Here is a 25,174-nt window from a genome sequence, read left to right as displayed (position 1 = left end):
TTTTCTACAAAGAACTACATAGATACCTCATCAGTAACAAAAGAGACCAAAAAATCATTGAATCTTCAGTGTTGAAAGAAAATAGCTGTCAATCTAGAATTCTATAACCAACTAAAGTGTCATTTGAAAATGAAAGACAAATAAGGATTAGAGAGATCATAATATGCAGACATCATCACTGAAAGAAATTCTAAAGGAATCTGAAAGAATTACTAAAAAAAAAAAAAAAAAGAAAAGAAATTAATACAGATGGAAGAAGCAGGATGCAAAAAGTAAACTAAAAGCTCCAGCCAAGTCTCCTTAGCATCAGAACTTTTTGCCTTCTAGTAAGGATCTCTAAGCAATGTTCTTAAATATCCTGGTCAGAATCTCTCCTTCTGGTGACAAATGACAATCTGAACACATTCTTATAGTCTAGAAGAAAACATGCACACACATAAAGACAGCCAGTGGTTATAGAATGTTACAACTGAATGATCCTCTAGAAGAGGTTTCTTTGACGATCACAGATCCTTTAGAGAATCTAAACAAAGTTATGGACCTAAGAAAAAAAATAATGTCCATAAACAGAATTATGAAATTATTTATGGAGGGTTACAGACACTCCTGTCCCAAAAAACCCATCCTTGAACCATACTAACAGCCATAGATAGACCCCAGTTTACAAACCTACAGTTATAAGATAAACAAAAAGTGTTGCTAGAAAAAAAGTTAGGTATGCCCAAGGCTGCCTGACCAGGTTGTGGCAGAAGCAAGGGTACAGAGTCGGGACCTGCCGCCCTTGACCCCTCACACAGTGTTCTGTCCACCAGTGTTCAGTATACATTTCCCCACACTGCCGGGTCCGTTCCCTGAAAGAGCACTTCTGAAATAAATGGAGGAACCTAACAAAAATCCAAGTAACAGCTGCTTCTATTCCTTCTCTCTTCAAAGCTATTTTAAATAAAATTCTTAAGCCAAATGATAAGTTAACTATTAACTCAATGAATGCAGAAGGGTCATATGGCCCAAATTATGATAAAAAAATCATCATAATGTATGTTATGTTTAGGGGCCTTGAAGATATATCATGCCTTAAAAATCAGGCATGGAGATAAAGAAAAAATGTGGTGCAATTAGGGTAAGGCAGGTTGGCCTCTTATAATCTTTTCTAATAAGGGGCTCCCCAGGGATTGGAAAGTTACCTGTCTCAAAAGCACTTTGAACTATCAGAAAAATTCATTCTATGATTAAAAATCATTGTTAATAATCCCATGTAGATTTTTAACTGAGTGAAGATAGAAACAATCTTCCACTAATTCATACAAAGCTGGTCATGTCTTCCTCTAGGATTTTTTAAAATAAGGAGTTGGATAAAAGGCTGTGGCTAGCTGGAGACAAGAAAATCTCCTTTGATTTCAGAAATTGTACAATATTTCTTTCTTATCCTGCTTTGAAATTAAATTTTCTATACTTCACTTTCATTATCATTGAGAAGTGTAGTTGTTTGATAAAAATGACCCAAACTTTTTATGAGAGCTGAGGGAAACAGGAAAATAACTTTGTGTGTAAGCTATTAAGGTATCCCCACATTCTATGGAGTGTGTTAAAGATGAGGAGTAAATTAACATTTATGTTCCCCTATAAATATGAAGGACACTGTTTTGAGCCACTGCCTATTGGCCCATCAACACTGACATCTGGTCGTGAAAGCCTACTGCATTGTCAAAAAGAAGCACTACATTTGGGAATTCCATGATTGACTAGATCTAGAGACAAATTCAAATGTTGTTACTCCCAACCTAATTTCTGAACTTTCCATATTGGATGAGTGAATCTAAAATATGCAAGGTTGATTCCAATAGCTTGCTTGATAGGACCTGTGAAAGAGTGGAAACAGAGACTTAGCTCTTCCCCCCAGACTGTAACCCCCAGGAGGGCAGGCCCTTTGGCTTGTTCACAGCATGCCCCTCATGCCTAGCACAAAGTCTGGGAAAATATTTATTGAACCAATAAAGTAATGTATAAATTTTCCTGGTACACATGTATTTTTTATTGGAAGCCTCTAGTCTTTGGCATCTTAAAAAAAATGTATTTAAAGTTCTTTAAAAAAAAAGCAGTCCATAAGTAAGGGCAAAGAGGAAAAGAAGGAAAATGGGATTGTTGAAGGCACATCAAAAGTCCAATCCAACGTGTAGTGAATGTCTACTTAATAAAAGTTATCTGCCTGATAATGTTTGGTTTAAAAATGTACACATGAGAGTTCTTAGGATCACCTGGGCCAGTATCTACTTAATCAAGCCCCGGAGAGACCAGAAATAGAATGAGAAAAGAGCCAAGAACACAAAGCAAATATGACTCATGGGAAGGTCATGCCCACCAACAGCTTCTTTTCCCCTCCTTGCCTAACATTACCCCTCCACCTTTCAGACCCTTTGCCAACTCATGCTACTCTGTCCTGTCATTCATTCTAACATCCAAAGTGTCACACCTTGCTGGTTTTGTCTCTTCATTTTTCCTGCCACCCCACCTAGAACTTTTTGATCCCCTCGTGCAGGCTTGGCTCCCTCTTCCTGTCCCAGTGACCTTAGGCGTGAGAAATTCCAGGAGCTCTCTTCTCAATGCTCTGTCTATAAGCTAACAGCCAGTTTTCAAGACCACATAGCAGTTTTCTCATCTTTGTCTCTTTGTCAAAGTCTTCAACTACATGTAAACATGCACACATGGGCATATGCATGAGTGTACATGCTAACACACACACACACATACAGAAACACACACACCTACACCTTGCATGCCTGGGTAATGAAAGCTGGTAATAAAACTAGATCTCTAGTGTCAGATGTCTAAAAATCTTAAATGGCCTTTTTTTTTATGTCACAGCATTGTGATCATTACTATTCATGTCAGTGACCCTAAGGCATTGCAAGGCATTAATGTCCCTTATGATATAGCAAAGATTAATAATTTCTGGACAGTGTTAGTGATGAACGGATTTGGATGAATTTGAACCAGGTCAAAGTCGGCAACTCCTGTCTGAGGCTGCTTACGTAGCTAACTCCATCCAGGCCATGGCTTCAAGACCAAATGTCCATTGGTTCCCGAGGCCTGAGGTTTCTCTTCTCAATGAAATTTAAATGGGGTCTTTAACCCATGCCTAAAATGGAAATTATTGAAAAAAATAACCCTTGTAAAATTAATTTCTCTCATCTATCTGTGCATCTATTTTCTATACATCCATCTATGAGTTATTATATATAAAGGTTTAGAACTGCCGAGCACATACTAAGTGCCATATAAGAGTTCACTATTGTAACACAGAAGGAGTATCATGGGCAAGACTTACAGTCCTCTTTGGATAACATGGCTTTTGCCAAGGTCTGGATTTCTCATTCCGCTGTCTGCTCCTGTGTCATCCAGCATTGCCTCTTTTTTCTCTTTCCATGTAGTTGATCTGCACTAATCTTGTCTTCTGTATCCACACTGAAATGCTAACTGGAAAATCAAAAAGCACATAGTATTCTAGGCAAATACTCAAAATTCAATCAATAGAACATTAAGATTTTTTTGAACCTTAGTTATAAAAATTTATTCACTGCTCTTCTTTCCCTTCTTATCCATGTAATGTGAATTTCTGCACCCAGAATGAACTCATTTGACACTTTGCAGTAACCCTCCCCAAACCTCTCGTGAAGTTTCCTCAGGACACCCTTGCAAGCCTGTAATGAGCCCCCACTGACGGTGGAAAACGTTATATACAGACCTTGGCAGGTCTTTCCTTCTTTTAGAAAGAAAAGAAGAGCTTCCTGGAAAAAATGTTTTTCTATCTCTCTTACTCCCAAATTATGCAACTCAAAGCTATAGATTCCTATCAGCAAGAGGGGAAAGGGGAGAAAAATGTTAATTGTTACATATGTGCTATAAATTGAACAACTTTTAAGTATTTTGTTGATTTATCTTTGCATTTCAATATAATAATAGGTTCTCAATAAATGTTTATTTTATAGATGAATGAAAGTCGGTAAAGCAGATTTTACTCATCAGCAGATCTAATCTCATATCATTCTAACATAAATGGAAGTTTATTGCATGCACCATAATTGCTTTATATTACTTCATGAGGAGAGAAACAAACATCATAAGGCATTCACCACCTGAAACAAATATGTATGTTACTGTGTCCCTGACAAGATGAGTCATGAAACTGAATGGTTCAGAAAGAACAGTCACACCAAACTCCATTCCAGCATGATTTGGTCCTACTATTACAATCATTTTACTCACACCTATATTGGAGAGCCTTTCCCTCCTACAGCAAGTGTTACACCTCCCAGAGTAAATCAAGACCTCACCTTGTGACATTTCTCCAAGTTAACTACTCCTTCGATAGACACTACCCAAAATAAGTTATTTCCTTTCTTTTTTTAACTAAACAAATGACAAAATTTGACTCTTGAAATTAGCAAATAAAAATCACAGCATATTTTCATTGGAAAGAAAATGCTATAGAATGTGCAGTAAAAGCTTTCTTAAAGAAAGATCTAGCCAGAAAAGTTGAAATGGACAGTTCTGAGGAAAACAAGGTAGTAAGTCTAATTTTAGTTCTGCCTTCCTTTTATTCAAATACGAGTTTCTTCTTATTTCTTTGAAATGTAAAAAGAAGGCTGAGCAGATCAAGGTATGAAAAGGATCAAGTTTGTTATCATGTGACATAAGCAATGACCTCTAAAACAAGTGGTGAAGTCTGGCTTTTTACCTAGAAATCAGAGCTTGGAAACCTTTCAGTCAGAGGTCACAGAACAACAGCCTCAGGTTGAATCCAGTCCAGTGTCACAGGCAAACATGTATATATGAAATACTAACGTTTAGAAACCATGGGTTTTGTGTAAAAATCTACATTTCTAGTTTCTCCAAAAACCTGGGTTCTGGGATCCTCTGACTTGGGAGGTTCCTCCCTCTAGGTGGGAGGCTGGAGCCAAGGAAGCCACAGTGACCCCAGGGATCCTCCTTTGCACACCTTCCCTTTGGGCTGCTTGGAAGTAACTAGGCTGAGTCCAATTTGTCTTTCTTGCCAATTCAGAGATTTGGAACAGACTAAAATCTAGACGCAAAAGATGTAATTCTGCCATTTTGAACTTCTGCTTGTTTGTCTATTTTACAGTTAGTAAGAGCGCATGACAGGGCTTCCCTGGTGGCGCAGTGGTTGAGAGTCCGCCTGCCGATGCAGGGGACGCGGGTTCGTGCCCCGGTCCGGGAGGATCCCACATGCCGCGGAGCGGCTGGGCCCGTGAGCCATGGCCGCTGAGCCTGCGCATCTGGAGCCTGTGCTCCGCAACGGGAGAGGCCACAAGAGTGAGAGGCCTGCGTACCGCAAAAAAAAAAAAAAAAAAAAAAAAGAGCGCATGACAAATCTCTAATGGCAAAAGCTGTGCTTTGCATTTGTATTTGAACAGTATTCAGATTGAAACAGGGTTACTGTTTGTTAAGAGTTTGGTCTGCTAGCAAACCTCAACAGCTTGTAAGTTCTTCGAGAGGAGGGAACTCTTGTGCCAGGACCTCTGACGCCATCATCTTACACCATCACAGCCCTGCAGGTTGATGAATACTTGAGTGTAAGAGAAGTGGGCCGAGTCTCTGAAGGCAAGAGTCAAAACTGGAGTAAAAAAAAAAAAACTGGAGTAAAGCAACAGTTACCTTCGCTTTCATATGTAAGTAAATGACATGTCAGGGCATTGTTTAAGAACATACAAAGGAAGCTCAAAGCCTTGAGGTCAGTTCCTAAATTATTCAAATTTCATTGCTATTTCACAAAATAGGTTTCAGAGCCCGTTACCCCAGTAGCTGCCTCCGTTCATTTTACAGCCTACTTTACATCAACCATCAATTTAGGATGGAAATATTTAAACAGTAAGGAATGAAATGTTTCTTCACCATAATTGATTTTCCTTATCCTTTAAGAGGTTAAAATCACTGACACTGTTCATTTAGAAAAGAAAAAAAAAGCCAACTTTCAGTCAACATAAGTGTTTTAAGAACCAAAACCATTTAAATGTAAAACTGAAAATTGCTTTAAAGTAATTCTTGAAGACAGAAACAAAAATCATAAGTATTCAGAATCTGAAACAAATTCATTTTATAAAGCAAAATGCATGGCATAAAATATTTTTCCATAGCAATACAATACAATTTTCCTTAGGGAGTTTGGAAAATTTCCTCCAAACTTCTGATTGATAAGAGAAAGACCGCTTTTTGAGGTAGTAAATCACCTCCTGACATAGTCTCCACAAAGCTTCAGTGTTTAATACCAAGCTGCTGGGATACGAGTACAAAGACATCAATTATCCCAAAATAGATTGGGGCAGAGTCCAGTTCACTTATTAGTTCTTTAAGCTATGTCCGCAGGGGACAGGGAGAAATGGAGATTTGGCAATCAGCTGGTTAATTTGATCAGGGCAGACAACTGCACTGTACAATTTAGGTCGGAAACATACCCTGACCTGGTGCTTCTAATTTGGAACATTCATCAAATTAATCAAATAATTGCCGATCCTCAGTTTCACTATACTCTGGTAAACAGGGTCCCAGTATCAATGATCAAGTTTTCACTTACAACTATAAACAAAATATGACATTACATTATCTGGACATCTGCACCTTTTAGATGGTGTTCCATTTTCTGCACAGCCCTTCCGAAACATCTTCATCCTCCCCAAGCTATCAGCCGACCTCTCCTCATCCTCCCGCTTCCTGCCAAGATGATCTTGCCTCCTGGCATGTGAAGAAAATAGAGGCCACCAGACCCCCCTCTCTCAATACATAGTAAACACTCCTTGTAGCTGCACCCTCCTCAACTCCTGTCCCAACAGGAGAGCTTTCTCTCTTCTTTTTCAAAACTACTTTCTAGCACCTTCTCCAGATCTCACCAACACTGCTTCTCAGGGACCTTGTTCCATCTTCTTTATGTTCAACCTTTCTCTTCATGCTGGTTCAGCCAAAGCAGCATATAAACAAATGAACCCTCTCTCAGGTGAAAAAGGTGTCTTTGTACTGTTTAAATTAGTAGGTGCTTTCTGAAAAGCAACTTGGCAAAAGGTATCTAAGTGCTTTAAAAAGGTTCAGATCTTTTGACTGGATAAATTCCTCTTCTAGGAATCAGTTCTAGGAAAGTAGTACAACATATGGACCTAGCCTAATTTCAAAGATATTTCTGGCAGCATTATTATGGGGGAAAATAGGAAAAGAAAAACTAAATATTTAACATCAGCCATTGAAAGTAACATTTCTGAAGAGTTTTTAATGCTGGAGGAATTATCAAGTGAGAAAGTTATGCAAATGAAATTGAAAGCTTGCCTGAAGGTCTAGCAGGTGAGTGCCTGTTACCGTAGTATGAAGCCAAGTCCCTCTGCAAATTACACCGTTCGAACATGAGAAGATAAGTGTCTGTCTGCTTCACTGCTCCATCCTTCAGCACCTAACACAGTGCACATGGTGGACAACTAATAAATATTTTTTGAATGAATGAATGAGAAGTTTTATCTCCGTCTAATTAAATTACTCCATATGGAGAAACACCCAGGGAGCCATGAAGGAGGAAAGGGGTCTAGCCAATTAGATCAGCCAAATCAACCTGGGTGATTAATACAGGGACAGATGCTAGAGCCAATTCTCTGTAGGTGCAAAAGCAGAGCCTATAATCACTCATTTGTTCTCCTCTCAACTCAGTTAAAATACATGGAGAAGACTGGAAGGGAATAATAAAAAACGGCAGCAGTGTTTGAAATAGAGTGGTGGGATTATAAATGATCTTTTTTGCTTTTTAATACCTTCCTGTGTTGTCTTAATATTCTGCAAAGACCATGTACGCTACCTTTAATTTGAAAAGAACTTTAAAAATAGGGCTTCCCTGGTGGCGCAGTGGTTGAGAATCCGCCTGCCGATGCAAGGGACACGGGTTCGTGCCCCGGTCCGGGAAAATCCCACATGCCGCGGAGCAGCTGGGCCCGTGAGCCATGGCTGCTGAGCTTGTGCGTCCGGAGCCTGTGCTCCGCAACGGGAGAGGCCACGACAGTGAGAGGCCCGCATATCACTAAATAAATAAATAAATAAATAAAAGTCTGCATTGACTCTACATGTCCCTGACATACCCCTAGAGCAACATGCTTCTTCTCTGTACAAGCAAACCTCCAGAAGTATCTTCTACAGCCCTGGCCTCCCCTTTCTCACCCTCAGAGTCACCTCTTGACCCACCACGACACTAAAATTGGCATTGTGCTGATCACCAAAGATCTCAGAGCTGTTAAATCCAATGGCTACTTCTCTGTCCTCATCTTGCTGGACATTTGGGCAGCAGTTCACATCTCTGCCCCCTACACCATCTGCTTGAAACCCTTTGTTCCTTGGGATTCCAGGACAACACTCCTGTCTTTCGTCCTTCACTTGTAGCTCACTCTTCTCCCATCTCCCACACACTAAATTATGGTCATCTGGGACCCTCTCTTCATTCCTCTTCTCACTATAATCTTTGGGTGACATCTCACCACACCCTGACCTCAGCCACCCTGTGATGATAACTTTCTGAACTTACTCCTCTAGACTATTCTAATATATATAAAGAAATATATATAATATATAATGTATAATGAAATCCTGTTCTTCTGTCTAGAGCCCTGATCTCTGCTCATTGCATCAAATCCAAAAATCTGGGATCCTTTGAGATACCTCACTGCTCCAATACATACGAAGTCACCACAGCTGTCAAATGTTTACCAAGTCAACTTTTCCCTGAGCATCTCCTATTTTTTTAATTTATGTGTTCATTCAGCATTCGTCATATCCCTATAGATAAAAAATGAATTAAATGTATCTCTGCTCTCAAGCGCCCATAGTCTGGTGAGAGAAAAACAGACAAAACAGTTATGCTGGCAAGTTCAATATTATGGGTGTGTATAGGATGCTACGGGAATGAAGAACAACTGGGTGAATCAAGAGGACTCCTTCGGTAAAGAATTCCTGAAGGACAGGGCTTCCCTGGTGGCGCAGTGGTTGAGGGTCCGCCTGCCGATGCAGGGGACACGGGTTCAGGGGACACGGGTTCGTGCCCCGGTCTGGGAAGATCCCACATGCCACGGAGCGGCTGGGCCTGTGAGCCATGGCCTCTGAGCCTGCGCGTCCGGAACCTGTGCTCCACAACAGGAGAGGCCACAGCAGTGAGAGGCACGCGTACCACAAAAAAAAAAAAAAAAAAAAGTGGATATATGTATATGTATAACTGATTCACTTTGCTGTACACCTGAAACTAACACAACATTGTAAATCAACTATATCCCAATAAAATATTTTTTAATTCCAAAAAAAAGAATATAGTGATTTTTAAATTGAAGTAAACATTAAAAATGAAAACATTTAATTGAAAAATTAAAATGTAATCAGGTTACTATATATCTAAATTAATTTGTGCTTGTACTGTATATCTAAATAAACCCAGGGCAGGGGCTTCCCTGGTGGCGCAGTGGTTAAGGATCCGCCTGCCAATGCAAGGGACACGGGTTCGAGCCCTGGTCCGGGAAGATCCCACAGGCCACAGAGCAATTAAGCCTGTGCGCCACAACTACTGAGCCTGTGCTCTAGAGCCCACGAGCCACAACTGCTGAGCCTACGCACCACAACTACTGAAGCCCACATGCCTAGAGCCCGTACTCCACAACAAGAGAAGAAACCACGATGAGAAGCTGCGCACCACAATGAAGAGTAGCCACCACTCGCGGCAACTAGAGAAGCACTCAAGCAGCAAGGAAGACCCAAGGCAGCCAAAAAATTTAAATAAATAAATAAATAAACACAGGGCAAACAGCAATTAATAAAATATCACGTCATGTAGAAAGAGGAAAAACAAAGTGTTCACTGAAAGAAAAACATGGATATAACTCACTTTTCGCTGTCCATCCTTCTTCTAATCAATCATTTTTCTACATAACAACATAAAATCAGCCAAAAGATTTATTAAAGCCTGAAAGGTTTTTTCGGTCACACAGAAATACCCAGGTGTTCTATTGCTTGGGAGTGACTTGAGTTCTCTTAGTTTTTTCACTGGTTGAGTTAAATGTTGCGAGTATGTTTTCCCCATGGACCTCTGATCCTTTAAGCTAACCTGGACACGCACACTTGTCCACTTACCTGCCTGGAGCCCAGGCTGTTTGTGCCTGGTCTCCTGATACTTCAGTCCCCCTCTCCTTCCTGGCCTTTGGCTCTGACTTGCTTCTGGACTACCTTGGGGAGGTCCCCAGCACAGTCACAGCCTCCTCAGAGCCCAACCACCAGATTCAAATGCTGCTCAAATATTTTAAAGCAGAGGGCAAGACCTCTGAAGGTTTGCTGGTTTGTGAACAATCAGAGGCTTCTGTCCAGGCTAATAAGCTCAGCATTTAGAACATAAGACTAATGAGACCAAGATTACAGAATTTTTTCCTAAACAAGTCAGTCAGCTTTGACCTTACCTAAAGGACTAAAAACTTTTTAAGTTTCTCTATACCTTCTCTTTGACTCCAATCTGAGGCTAATTTGTATTGAGAGATACAAAATGCTCCTCTAGAAGCCAGGTGACTGGAGGAAATGCATGGAAGAAAGATTTTTTACTTTGAGAAATTTTACGTTTCAGTAGATATTGTCAAGAGCTCTGCAAAAAGTTTGTAACAATTTACACAGGTGAAGGTAAGCTCTTATCTTATCTGACCTGTCCTATATCTGGGAGGAGATTTTTTTAAATGACATTAAACTAAAATCAAAAGTATCAAAAGTTGTAACGTAAGCAATCCTCCTCTTTGAACCTCCCGCATCCTCACCCCAAGAAACACCCATGTGTCCAGCAAAGATGACTTTGCCCAATGGCAAAGCAGTGCCCCAATGGCTTTCTCGATAAACAGTAGACGGACAGAGGAGAATGCTGAAGTTCAGACTTAAAGCAATTGTTGGGAGGAAAACCTTGGAGATAAACCAAAAACCATGAAAATTTCACTATCTATTTTATAAAAATACATATATGCACAAAAATATATGAATAAGAAATGTCACTGAGACACAGTTTGTAATACCCCAAAAGACTGCCTACTTGTTTTTCACTATGGGACCAATTAAATACCTTCTTGGCAATGCTCTACAGCCATCAAAAGGATAGTAGTGTCAAGGGAAGATGTCTCTGACAGGTGGTTAAGAAAAGCAAGTTACAGGACAATTTGAAGAGTACAATCCATTTGTTTCTAAATATGACTGTGCAAGTGTGTTTGTGTATGTATATACATGGATAGAAAGGAAAAGGCCTAGAGTGACACACACCCAATTACTGTCAGTGGTGACCTCTTGAAGAGGGTGGCAGGAATGGGGTGGGAACGTGGCATTGAAGGGCTTTCACGTTTTTACTCTATATGTTTAGGGAACATATAATTACTTGTGTAAATATTTTATGACGAGTGTGTACTGCTTCTGTAATTTTTCATAAAGTACCCTTAGACAAATGGCTAAGCTGCTTCCTCTTCATGAAAAAAGAAGTTGTGGGTACCAAGGAGGCTCTCATTTTCCCCAGGAACGTGGGCCAACAGTTTCCACAAGCGCCGTCAGGTCAGCACCACAGTGCTCAGTGATTAAAACGTGCCTCTGAGCTGCCATTGATCATATAATCTAGCTCTCAGTGGGATTCAAGTATATCACAGCTTGATTTAATTCCATTTCATAGAATATACTTTCACCCCAAGCCAGGAATCTGGGCCCCCTAGATAACGGATCTTTACTGGGCATCTGCCTCTGAGACCCTGTGCACCGAGGCAGATAGAATTAGTGCCCTAGAATTAGTGGGGATGAGGAAGTATTTTTAAAGCATATATTGATTTTGAATGGCAAAATATCTTACCCCTAGAAAGCAATCTAAACCATAGCATTGTATACGGTGGAAATAAGCTCTCTTTAAAATGTTCATTTAGAAAACTCTTTCAGGCTGAAAGCCTCACCAAAACTCACCAAAGTCCATGCTTCCCCGTGTCTCCTGGAATGGGACAGTCGCTCACAGCAGCCCCAAATGCAGAACCAGCAGTGGTCAACTGTGGCTAAGGAACTCGGTGGTCCACAGGACCAGCTGCTGTAGCAAGCTCCCAGGAAAGGCAGTACAAATCCACTAGCCCTTACTCTCAGTTCAGAATCCACAAATGCTCTAAACGGAAGGGTTTACAACTCATTTGCCCCCAAAACTAACCAGACGTGAATTCAAGTGGTAGAAAATCTGAACTGATTGAAGCTATTTATGGTCTTTATTATTTCACATATTGTAAGTATTCAGTATGCTTCAAAATATTAATATGTCCATATTATAAATATTACTAGTCATCTTGACTGGAGAAGTTATATTCATTCAGAATATTCATTGTAGTATCTCTCTAAGATTAAAAAAAACTACACATTTTAAACCATTCCTGGCTCTGAGTGTTTCAAGTGAGGAATGAGGACCTATATATGCTATGATCAATGAAGGTTTGAAAGAAATGAGATTTAAGTTCTCCCAATAATCAAGAGCAATACAATCTTTGAGTGTGCACATGTGTGCGTGTACGCACACACACACACACAGACATGGTCAAAGAACCTTGTTAAAGTCTAATAAATAATTGCCTGATTACTTGAGAAATAAAATGAGTAACTAGGAATAAAGAGAAGCAAGAAGAAATATGCCCATGTCAAAATCAGTAGTAATAGGAAATGACTCTTTTGCGGTACGCGGGCCTCTCACTATTGTGGCCTCTCCCGTTGCGGAGCACAGGCTCCAGATGTGCAGGCTCAGCGGCCATGGCTCACGGGCCCAGCCGCTCCACGGCATGTGGGATCTTCCCAGACCGGAGCACGAACCCGTGTCCCCTGCATCGGCAGGCGGACTCTTAACCACTGCGCCACGAGGGAAGCCCAGAAATGATTCTTTACTGCTTTGATTTTAAGAGATATTGCCCTACTGCTTCGGTTTTAAGAGGTATTGCCCTACACTTGCTAAATGAAATGACACACCAAGAACATTCTATTTATGGTAAAGGAAATAAATATGACCTCCTCAAAGGAAACCTTTCCAGATCCTTCTAAATGAGCATGATCTCACATTTTTCCTTAGGAAAAGATTTTGAGGGGTCAGTAACTAGGGACACATTAGTTGATTCTGTGGGTATACAGTCTAGCCAACCGGTGAAAACTACCCTGGAAAAGGTACGAAAGACCTCCTGTGTAGACCTAACTCCATGGACCCATTGATTTTAGCTTAGGAAGGGCCTATAGAGAACATTAACTTCATCTAAATCTTTGGAATACCTTAAAAATCACCTTGTTTTTATAAAACTTCTGGAAGAAAATATAATCTAAAATCTTTGTGACTGTGAGTTAAGCAAAGATATCTTAGATATGACACCCAAAGCATAATCCATAATAGAAAAGCTTAACTAATTTAGACTTCATCAAGATTAAATACTTTTGTTCTTCAAAAGTCACAACTAAAAAACATGAAAAGATAAGCCACAGATTGGGAGAAACTATTTGCAAATCATATATATAAATATATAAACATATATATATATAAGGTTTATAGTCAGAATCTAGAAAGATTACAACAATAAAAAAATTGACAAAAGATTTTGTTAGGCATTTAGAACATATATAAGTGGCTTTACTGTGCCCAACATCATTAGTTACTAGGAAAATGCAAATTAAAATGACAGAATGCTACCACTATACAACCACCAGAATAGCTATAACAAAAAAAGACTGACAATACCAAGTGTTGGTGAGGAAGTGGAGGAAAAGGAACCCTCATACATTGCTGGTAGGCATGTAAAATGAAATAACCACTTTGGGAAATAATTTGACAGTTTTTTTAAAAAGTTAAACAGGGCTTCCCTGGTGGTGCAGTGGTTGAGAGTCCGCCTGCCGATGCAGGGGACACGGGTTCATGCCCCGGTCCGGGAAGATCCCACATGCCACAGAGCAGCTAGGCCCGTGAGCCATGGCCGCTGAGCCTGCGCGTCCGGAGCCTGTGCTCTGCAACGGGAGAGGCCACAGCAGTGAGAGGCCCACGTACCGCCAAAAAAAAAAAAGTTAAACATATACCTATCAGTATTTCCAGTAATTCCACTCCTAGGTATTTACCCAAGAGAAATAAAAATATATGTCCATACACAAATGATCACAGTATCGTTATTCATAACAGGCAAAAACTGAAAAGAGCCTCCAGCTGGAAATAATCCAAATGAACAAACAAAATGGGTACATCTGTGTAATGGAACACTACACAGCAACAAGTGATAGGTCCACCAACATGCCTGAGCCTCAAAAAATATTTTGCTAAGTGAAAGAAGCCAGATACAAAAGGCTACCTATTGGGATTCCATTTATATGAAATTTCTAGATAAGGCAAAACTTTAGAGACAGACATCATATCAGTGGTTTCCTAGAGCTGGAGTAAGTATGTACCACAAAGAGGCTCAAGAAGGAACTTTTGGGGGTTCATGTAAATGCTGTAAATCTCAGTTGTGTTGATAGGTACACAAGTGTATAGATTTCTTTAGAAGTCAGCAAATCACCTGCTTTGTTCATATTCAGTGTTACCTCTTTCATTAGTCTTTGCTCAGGAAAAATATGCTTTAGGAAGTATGGGTTAAGACAATCAGATAATAAAAAATTACTGAGTGGCCACATCTGAGTCGATCCATAAACTTGTCATCCTGTGCTTACTACAGCATTTTTTGCCATAGAAAAACTAGGAATAACTTAATGTTCATCAACAGGGCAATGGTTAAACAAGATAAAACTCATCCATATTACAAAAGACCATGCAGATGCAGCTATAAAAAAGAATAAAAAGATCTCAAAAATATGCTAAGTGGAAAGAAAGCAAAGTCATAGAACAATAATGACTAGTGTAATTTAAATCTAACACACATACACACATGCGCACACACACTAAGCTGCATCACGCTGACCCCTGGAGAAGACTGAGACAATAAGGGTAGAAGGGGACTTTTATTTTTTTAAGTTCTCTTCTGTAATATTGTAACTTTTTCATTTTTATTTCAAAATATGTACCATTTTTTTTAACATCTTTATTGGAGTGTAAGTGCTTTACAATGGTGTGTTAGTTTCTGCTTTATAACGAAGTGAATCAGCTATACATATACATATATCCCCATATCTCCTCCCTCTTGCATCTCCCTCCCACCCTCCCTATCCCTCCCCTCTAGGTGGTCACAAAGCACCAAGCTGATCCCCCTGTACTATTTGGCTGCTTCCCACTAGCTATCTATTTTATATTTGGTAGTGTATATATGTCCATGCCACTCTCTCACTTCATCCCAGCTTACCCTTCCCCCTCCCCGTGTCCTCAAGTCCATTCTCTACATCCGCGTCTTTATTCCTGTCCTGCCCCTATGTTCTTCAGAACCTTTTTTTCTTAGATTCCATATATATGTGTTAGCATATGGCATTTGTTTCTCTCTTTCTGACTTACTTCACTCTGTATGACAGACTCTAGGTCCACCCACCTCACTACAAATAACTCAATTTCATTTCTTTTTAAGGCTGAGTAATATTCCATTGTATATATGTGCCACATCTTCTTTATCCATTCATCCGATGATGGACACTTAGGTTGCTTCCATGTCCTGGCTATTGTAAATAGAGCTGCAATGAACATTGTGGCACATGACTCTTTTTGAATTATGGTTTTCTCAGGGTATATGCCCTGTAGTGGGATTGCTGGGTCATACGGTAGTTCTAGTTTTAGTTTTTTAAGATAACTCCATACTGTTCTCCATAGTGGCTGTATCAATTTACATTCCCACCAACAGTGCAAGAGGGTTCCCTTTTCTCCACACCCTCTCCAGCATTTATTGTTTGTAGATTTCTTGATGATGGCCATTCTGACTGGTGTGAGGTGATACCTCATTGTAGTTTTGATTTGCATTTCTCTAATGATTAGTGATGTTGAGCATCCTTTCATGTGTTTGTTGGCAATCTGTATGTCTTCTTTGGAGAAATGTCTATTTAGGTCTTCTGCGTATTTTTGGATTGGGTTGTTTGTTTTTGTGATATGGAGCTCCATGAGTTGCTTGTATATTTTGGAGATTAATCCTTCTTCCGTTGCTTCGTTTGCAAATATTTTCTCCCATTACGAGGGTTGTCTTTTCGTCTTGTTTATAGTTTCCTTTGCTGTGCAAAAGCTTTTAAGTTTCATTAGGTCCCATTTGTTTATTTTTGTTTTTATTTCCCTTTCTCTAGGAGGTGGGTCAAAAAGGATCTTGCTGTGATTTATGTCAGAGAGTGTTCTGCCTATGTTTTCCTCTAAGAGTTTGATGGTGTCTGGCCTTACATTTAGGTCTCTAATCCACTTTGAGTTTGTTTCTGTGTACGGTGTTAGGGAGTGTTCTAATTTCATTCTTTTACATGCAGCTGTCCAGTTTTTCCAGCACCACTTATTGAAGAGGCTGTCTTTTCTCCATTGTATATTCTTGCCTCCTTTGTCAAAAATAAGGTGACCATATATGCGTGGGTTTATCTCGGCTTTCTTATGTACCATTTTTACAGTTTAAAAACACTGTTTAAATGTTCTTACTAGCCCTTGAGTAAATATCACTTCTCAGCAATCCCTGCTGTTGGGAAAGCCATGTTTTCCTTAAAAGGAGACGAGAGTAAATTACTTTGAAATGTGTTCGAAAAAAAACATTTGATAGAATTCTCTATTGGCCAGCAGTTTGGCATCCTGGTAGCTTACTAGTAATGATAATAATGGCAGCAGTATTCTTTACACACAGGTTTCTACTATGATGTAACGTTGCCATCCCTATTCTGAGGGGACTGTGTAGCTCAAGAGGTCAAGTCACCTGCCCAAGGCCACCCAGGTAGGCAGAGTGGGAATGAGGCCTCTAACTTTAATTCTGGCATTTTTATTCAGCTGCCTGCCTCATCAAGGGTGATGATAAGCCTAGTGGTGACCCTATGGCACTATGGGATTCTAAAGGCTTGCTGAATCATCAAAGAAAGGTTTAATTATATTTAGTGCAGTTGGGGTTTTATCCATACGTTATTGTGTTATAATCCCTGGAAAAGTCTTCAGCCACATATAGCACACACCATCACCCTTGTTTAGAATACTGTAGTTGATTAACCAGATGTCTCTGGCCAGGCTGAAACGTGGAGAACTTACTCTTAAGTTGGTCCCATTCATGATTTGAGAGTCTTTACTTCCCTCTAAAAGAGAAGGTACCTCTCTGCCCTCAATCCTCTCCTCCCCAAAGATCAGATCAGCCCAGCCTTCCCACAGCTGGAGGGCAGAAGGGGTCAGGAGGGGGTGGCCTGAGCCACCACTAGCAGAGGCCTCAAGGTGCTACAGCCTGAGGCTTCCCTCCCAGCTCCCTCCTGTGGCTGGGCCGCTGGTGACAAGCTCCTGCCCACCACACCCTCACTCTCTCTGGGCCTTCCCACAGCATGTGAGTGGGAGCTCTCACAGTGAAAGGGAAGTGAGTGAGTAAAGGAAAGCAAGTCTAAGCTCAAGCTGAAGGCCTGTGGCCACATTGCTTTGAAGAAGAGCAGACCTGGGCCTTTAAACTACAGAGTGGGCTTCTTCGTGACCACACAGGCTACCCCAGCAGGGGGAATGCCATTTGCGGGTTGATCTGCTCAGCCCACACAGGTTAAAACAGACCTGAGTTTTCAATGTGGAGGCAAGAGGCAAAGCTCTACAACTGGGAATCACGCAGCCCATGCTAGAAATAAAGAGGCAGAATTGTGCATAGTAAGAGCCCATTTTAGAACCAGACAGACATGAGTTCAAAATCAGCCTTGGACTCCAATTAGATAATTTGGAGTAATCTATATGCCTCATCTTCTTTGTCTATAACATCAAGGTAGCGATAATACTTACGTTGATGGTGTGATTAAAGATTGATCTATGAAAAGTACCTAGTATCATTCCTGGCACATAATAAATGATTACTAAAAAGTAGATATTATTACTATCAAACTCTCATCCGGATTCTCCCACAAAAATGAAAAAATCAGATGTTTCCTTAAGATCCTTCTAGGTGTAAAACTTTATGATTCTGGGACTTCCCTGGTGGCGCAGTGGTTGAGAATCCGCCTGCCAATGCAGGGGACTCGGGTTCGAGCCCTGGTCCGGGAAGATTCCACATGCCACAGAGCAACTAAGTCCGTGTGCCACAACTACCGAGCCTGCACTCTAGAGCCCTTGAGCCACAACTACTGAAGCCCGCGCGCCACAACTACTGAAGCCCGCGCACCTAGAGCCCGTGCTCCGCAACAAGAGAAGCCACCACAGTGAGTAGCCGGCACCACAACGAAGAGCAGCCCCTGCTCGCCGCAACTAGAGAAAGCCCGAGCAGCAACGAAGACCCAATGCAGCCAAAAATAAATAAATTAATTAATTAAAAAAAATTTTATGATTCTGTTATTGAAATGACTAAGAGGGTCGCATAACTTGATTGCCATGACAAGCCCCAGGACTCCATAAGTTAGGGATTCATTTCCATGTCTCCAAGACACCACTGTTTCTGTTGCCCCAGGAGCACTAGAGCAGACCCCAGACTCCACGTTGGTAAATCACGACCCAGGTTCAAGGCCAGGTGTCCACTGTAGGATTCATTAACCACAAGGATGAAATGAAAGAAGCACAATTCCTACCCCTACATTATTTCTTCTTAAAGGCTTTTTCTTTAACCTTCTATTGATAAAAATTAACACATGCTCTTTGTGGGTTGGGAAGTGTAAAAAAAACAAAGAGAAAATATCAACTATAATCTCACACGCAGATGTGAATATTTCAGTGTACTTCAGATCTTTTACGTACACATATTCCTCCTTTTGTAAGTGAACTCACTGCATGTTCCACTGCCTGTTTCACTTAACATTTTAACAACCTATCCCCTGGCCAATGGTTCTCTACAGAGCCTGAAGTCTGTGGCAGTAGGCTCCATGCACTCGCAGAGACAAGTACACGTTTCACTCAGCCTATCTCCTAAAAGCCCTGAGGGGAAAAGGGTTCCAGAAAAATCACTAGCCACACGGCTTAAAGTCCTTGAACCCCACGATTTTCAGAAAGTCTAAGGTTATTCCTAGGGCACAGTTCTCCATTGGCTTTTGATGATCTCCCTGGAGGAGAGGGGTGTAGGGGGAGAAGGGTGGCAATGGATGTAAAAGGCTGAAGGGCTGTAAAGTGAGGTTGAAAAGTTAGGTCATGGAGCAACTAGAGTAGAAAAGCAAAGATCCTCCTAATACCTATAGTTCATACGATACCCCACCTGAAATGACTCAGGGCCAGGAGGTCCAGGTGACAGGCCACATCTACCTCTAAATGTCTTGATCTCATAGGAACATACTCCCCTCACGCTGGGTGCCACAGGAAAATGCTCGGGAGAATGCAGTCATGATGCTTCTGTGGACTTAAAAAAAAAAAGGAAGAAGGGAAGGAAGGGAGGGAGGGAGGGAGGAAGGAGGAAAAGAAAAGGAAGGAAAGAAGAGTATGAAGTAAATGAACATAACTTGAAGTTTAATATGGACAGTGTCACTGGTGTTAATAAACTAGTGGCCTGAAACCCCAGAAGCCTGCTTGGGGCTGATCTTTAGTAGGGAGAGGTAGAGGTGGAATAGTGGTAGTGGTATTATAAATAGTAACACCGAAGAAACACTTTCCTTTCAAACATGACATTTGGACCAAACATGCAGCCAAAATTCAAAACTCCCACCTAACAGCATCTCTGGTAATTGGTTGCTATAACTCCAGATTCAGAAGCACAGCCAAGAAGGGGGCACTATTAGAAGTCAGGGTTTGCCTTAGCAGGGCAGGCTTCTATCCACCTGCCCCTTCAAGGGAACTGAAAGACTGGCAAAGAACAGTGAGTTCATGTCAAACTGAGAGCCAGCCAGGATCACTCAGGAGAAAGCAGACTTCCAGCACAAGGCAATGTGGCCACCCACTCGGGCTGCCTGGGAACAGGGGACCTGTCAAGCCAGGTACCTGGCCCCTTCCTTGTTACCCCTTCACTTGGTGCCAAAGAGCAATGATGGCATTGGGAGAAAATTCTTTTCATTGCATAGTAAACCCGTCTCCCGGGTTGAGTGGAAGAACAGAGTTAGCCTGCCTTCAGCATCAGTCCTCCAGTGCACGTTGTACTGATCCTCTGTTGCAGTGGGGTCAGGGTCGGGGTGAGCACCTATCTGAAAATTCTCTTAACCTTGTAATTATTTTGTATTTTCCATTTTACTGCAACCTTGTACCTTGAGCCAAAAGCGAACCAGGGTAAAGGTGTTCATCTCGGGTACTAAAATACGCGCTCGTGTGAATTATTCAAATAAGCCCCATTGACAAAATTCATTTATTAACTGGCATTTGCTGCCTCAGACAGTTCATTCCCTTTAAAGACTAGATACAACTCTTCCTCCAAATCTGAAGACTTGCCTTTCAACTTCAATTTTCAATTTGTTGTTGATGGCCTTTTTGTTTTCTCTTTTTTCTAAGGCCTAGTGATGATTCTCCTCGGGGGTGGGGGGAACATGGTAATGAAGTAGCTGTGCTGGGGACAGGGGTTTCTGTATGAGTCTCTCCAGTTAGTCAGGGCCCCTCATAATAATGTCTAGAAAGGTGGAGAAGATACTGAGAAACCGAAAGTGAGTGCAATGTATAGTTACAATAGATGGGATACCAAAGGTACTCAGAGTTGCTGACAGACTCAAGATACAACTCAGCTCTTAGGAAGGTTTCTTGCCCCAGTTATTTCTTCCTCCAACTTACCTAAATGTTGTCTCTCTTTTAAACTTTTCTACTAAGTCTCCTCTAATCACCTTCCCAGAAATCCCTTCTTCCTCTGAATTCCTAGTGCTTTTATTGTTGGTACAGTTTCAAGATGTCACTGTCCTGTACTGTTGGTCATTATGTCCCATCTTTTGCGTGGGTTATTCTCTCTTTAAAATTAAGAACCTTCTCTTGATTCTGAAAGATACCCACAGCTCTCAGAGCAGTGCCTGATTATGTGATGCTCAGAACCTGAGAGAGACCCATGGGGGAGCACTTACCCACCTGTGACCTCCAGTGACCCTGTTGACCTCCAGTGACCCTGTTGGATCTGTTCTCCACCCACCCTGCCTCTCCTTCCTCATCCCCTGCCTCCTAACCTCCAGTCCTAACACCTCTTTCTACCCAACAGGGAAACATTTCCTTTACTGGTGCCCAACTCTCTCAAGTGGCTGGGACCCCAAACAATATTTGTTCTGTCTTGGTTTTCAGTTTTATTTCATAATCCTCTCATTCACAAAGCACAGAGCCCTCTCAGGGGATGGGGACCAGGAGGGTTCAAAGGCCTGTCCTCAGAAACACCACCTTTCCAGCAACAATCCCTGCTGCTCAGTCCAGTCTATCATGCAAAACTCCTTACTTTGGGTGATTTTACTCTCAGGAATGTGACGTCCCTCAGCAGTGCCCCAGCCAGTCCATCAGTTACAACTGTCAAGGTCTGTATCTCAACTGCCAAGAGCATTCAAATTCTCTCCCATGGTGCTCCTGGGCACCAGGCCAATCAGATGGTGAGAGGTCTGTGGTGTCGCCCTGAGCTTTCCATGGCAGTTAGGAGGAAGACCATTGGGTGGGGAGTGGTGGGGAGTATCCCTCAGGCCAATGAATTAGAATCTTGGTGCTGACATATTGCACACCTTCCAACCAAGAAATGGAGAAGTTCCAGGGAAACTAGGGTAGACAGGTTTTCAGTGAGGGCTCCTACAGAGCAACACTTGACAGAACACTCTTTTAATAATGAGGTTTGCTTCTTTTAAAAAATTCAGTTTAACTAAAAATATAACTACCATATGTCCCAGGAATTCCACTCCTGGGTATATATTTGAAAAAAACAATGACACTGATTCAAAAAGATACATGCACCCCAATGTTCACAGCAGCATTATGTACAATAGCCAAGACATGGAAACAACCTAAGTGTCCATCAACAGAGGAATGGATAAATAAGATGTGATATATATATATATATATATATATATATATATATATATGTATATATGTGATGGAATACTACTCAGCCATGAAAAAGAAGGAAATTTTGCCATTTGCAGCTACATGGATGGACTTGGAGGGCACTATGCCAAGTGAAATAAGTCAGACAGAGAAAGACAAATATTGTATGATATCACTTATATGTGGAATCTAAAAAAATACAACAAAGTAGTGACTATAACAAAAAAGAAGCAGACCCCCAGATATAGAGACCAAACTAGTGGTTACCAGTGGGGGGAGGGGGGAATTTAGGGATGGGGGAGTGGGAGGTACAAACTATTGGATGTAAGATAGGCTCAAGGATATATTGTACAACACAGGGAATATAGCCAATATTTTGTAATAATAACTGTAAATGGAAAGTAACCTTAAAAAACATACAAAAATTAAAAATAGTTTTTTAAAAAGCCATATTAAAGAAAAGTTTTAAAGAATTCAGTTCAATACCAAAGAGCTTTGTTGAAAAGGTGCATTGGCCAATTCTTATTAGCATCTTTGTTGCTTTTTAATGTCTGTCTTCTTTGGGAGACTGTGTCAGCTCCAGCAAACTGGAGCATTTGTGGTCACCCACCCCTTACGGGTTGCCTTGAACAGCTTGGTTTCTCCTCCCATGATGGGATATAAGCTCTAATAATAACCAGTCTCCCATTTATTATTGCTGAATAATTCCTTCTTGGTGGCTTTATAATAATAATACTTTTAAAAGAATACGTATTGTTCTGTTTGGCTCTTTTGAGATTCCTAGTATCTCATTTCGTCAGGGGAGTCTTTGTTTCCTCAAGGTAAAAAAAAACATAAAACAGAAACCCATATATTGCTGGCCTTTTTATTTAACTGTCACAATACCAGCAGTGGGAGAGTCACTATATGGAGGGAACAATAGTAACATGGATCACTTCAAATTAAAATATGGTACCTAATTATTGTTTTTAGGGGCAGTTAATGTGGTACTTGTAGGTGAATAAACACATTTGGGTTTGGAAGACCAATGGGGTGAGAAGAAAGCCACTCTGACTAGTAACAGTATGGAGAGGGAGAGAGTTTGAGTACTGCATCTGCCTCAAGAGTCTCTTCCCACCCCACCCACAGTGCCTTCTCATGGGTTTAACAATGGGCTGAGGATGCTGGGAAACCACCCAGCCAATAGAGTCCATTCACAAAGGACAACCTGTTTGCTATGAATCATCACAGGTTCAGCTTAGCAGCCACTGAGAACAAAGAAGACTTAAATGTATTTACAGCTGGTGATGCTGAATAGAAGGGCCTGAAAATGTCAAAGTTCAGGAGTCCCTACTCTACATCATGGATTGTACCAGATACTGAGGATACAAAGATAAATAATAACCCTCCCCAGGCCTTGGGAAACTCCACCTTGCAGCCAAGATAGACCCATATACACTGCTATAGATTCAATGTTTGTGTCCTGCCAAATTCATGTGCTGAATTCTAACCCTCAAGCTGATAGTATTAAGAGGTGGGGCATTTGAGTGGTGATTAGGTCGTGATGGTAGAACCCTTATGAATGGGATTGGTGCCCTTATAAAAGAGCCGCAGAGAGCTGCCTTCCTCTCTTCCACCATGTGAGGGTAAAATAAGACGTCTGCAGCCTGGAAGAGGGTCCTCCCTCAACCATGCCAGCAACCTGATCTTGGACTTCCAGCCTCCAGAACTGTGAGAAATAAATGTTTGTTTTTTATAAGCCACTCAGTCTATGGTATTTTGTTATAGCAGCCCAAATGGTTTAAGCCATACATTTCACCAAAAAAGCTCAATGATGAGAAATTCCCTGGTGGTCCAGTGGTTAGGACCCGGTGCTTTCACTGGCAGGGTCCAGGTTCAATCCCTGCTTGGGGAACTAAAATCCCATGAGCTGTGCAGCGTGGCCAAAAAAAAAAAAAAAGCACAAGGATGTATTAAAACAGAGGTATGAACAAAGCACAAAGCATTATGGGAGCACAAAGATGAGAAGGACTAATTCTGGCCAGTTTGGAGACACTGAAGGGGAAAGAGGAAAAGTCTCCGTAGAGGAAGGGGCATTTAAACTAGGCTTTCAAAGAGGAAGAAGAGTTCAGCAGGTAGAGGATGGAACCTCTGCCAGGAGAAACAAAATAGCAATGAGACTTTAAAGTGTGCGAGGACGGAGACCAAATTTGCAAAGCAGGTTCAGCCTGACTCATGCAGCAGCAGTATGTTTATACTTTCTTGGAGATGCCCCTTGTTTTACAGTTTAAGTTGCTGTAAAGATAATGTATGTTAAATACATATATTTCTCTAATCCAGCTAGAGCTTGAAACTGAAGTTCGTACTGTATAAAAATTGCCTGGGGGCTTCCCAGGGCTTCCCTGGTGGCGCAGTGGTTGAGAGTCTGCCTGCCGATGCAGGGGACACGGGTTCGTGCCCCGGTCCGGGAAGATCCCACATGCCGTGGAGCTGCTGGGCCTGTGAGCCATGGCCGCTTAGCCTGCGTGTCTGGAGCCTGTGCTCCACAACGGGAGAGGCCACAGTAGTGAGAGGCCCGCGTACCGCAAAATAAAAAATAAATAATTAAAAATTGCCTGTTCCTCAATACTATAACCTAAGTCTCTTGCTCAAATAGTGGACACTAACTTAAAGAGCAACTTTGGGAAACTTGAATGATAAAGTGAAAAGAAAGCAGTCTAGAAATAGGATATGTTTCCTCCTTGGAATCCACCAGTTAGCAGGTCCCCTCAGCCATTATTTCATTTACCCTATCTGCACAGTCCTAAGCACAAAGTTTATGAAGATGAATTAGATGTGATCTCTCCCTTCTAGGAGCTCACGAATAAGCAAACAAGAATAAAATGGCTGAAATGCAAGACTTCGGTTTGTTTTGTTGATACTGAAGAGCTAGAGCTGGTTAATGACGATGTTTTCACCTGTCTGGGGCAACATAAGCCAACTTCTCCTCAACTTTAGCCTTCATATCCTCAGCGCATCCTTTGCAATTGCTACATGCCATCTCACTGCGCAAGTTTACAATTCTAGGGTGACATAGGAGCTCCACATTTCATCAGAGAGTGTGTTCTAATTTTCATAACAGTAAATGTATTTAAATTTTTTACACTGCAGTGCTGTTCTTTCTGTAATTTG

Source organism: Phocoena phocoena, chromosome 4, assembly GCF_963924675.1.
Source record: "Phocoena phocoena chromosome 4, mPhoPho1.1, whole genome shotgun sequence".
In the NCBI taxonomy this organism is placed as follows: domain Eukaryota; kingdom Metazoa; phylum Chordata; class Mammalia; order Artiodactyla; family Phocoenidae; genus Phocoena; species Phocoena phocoena.
Note: the sequence above shows the minus strand (reverse complement) of the source record.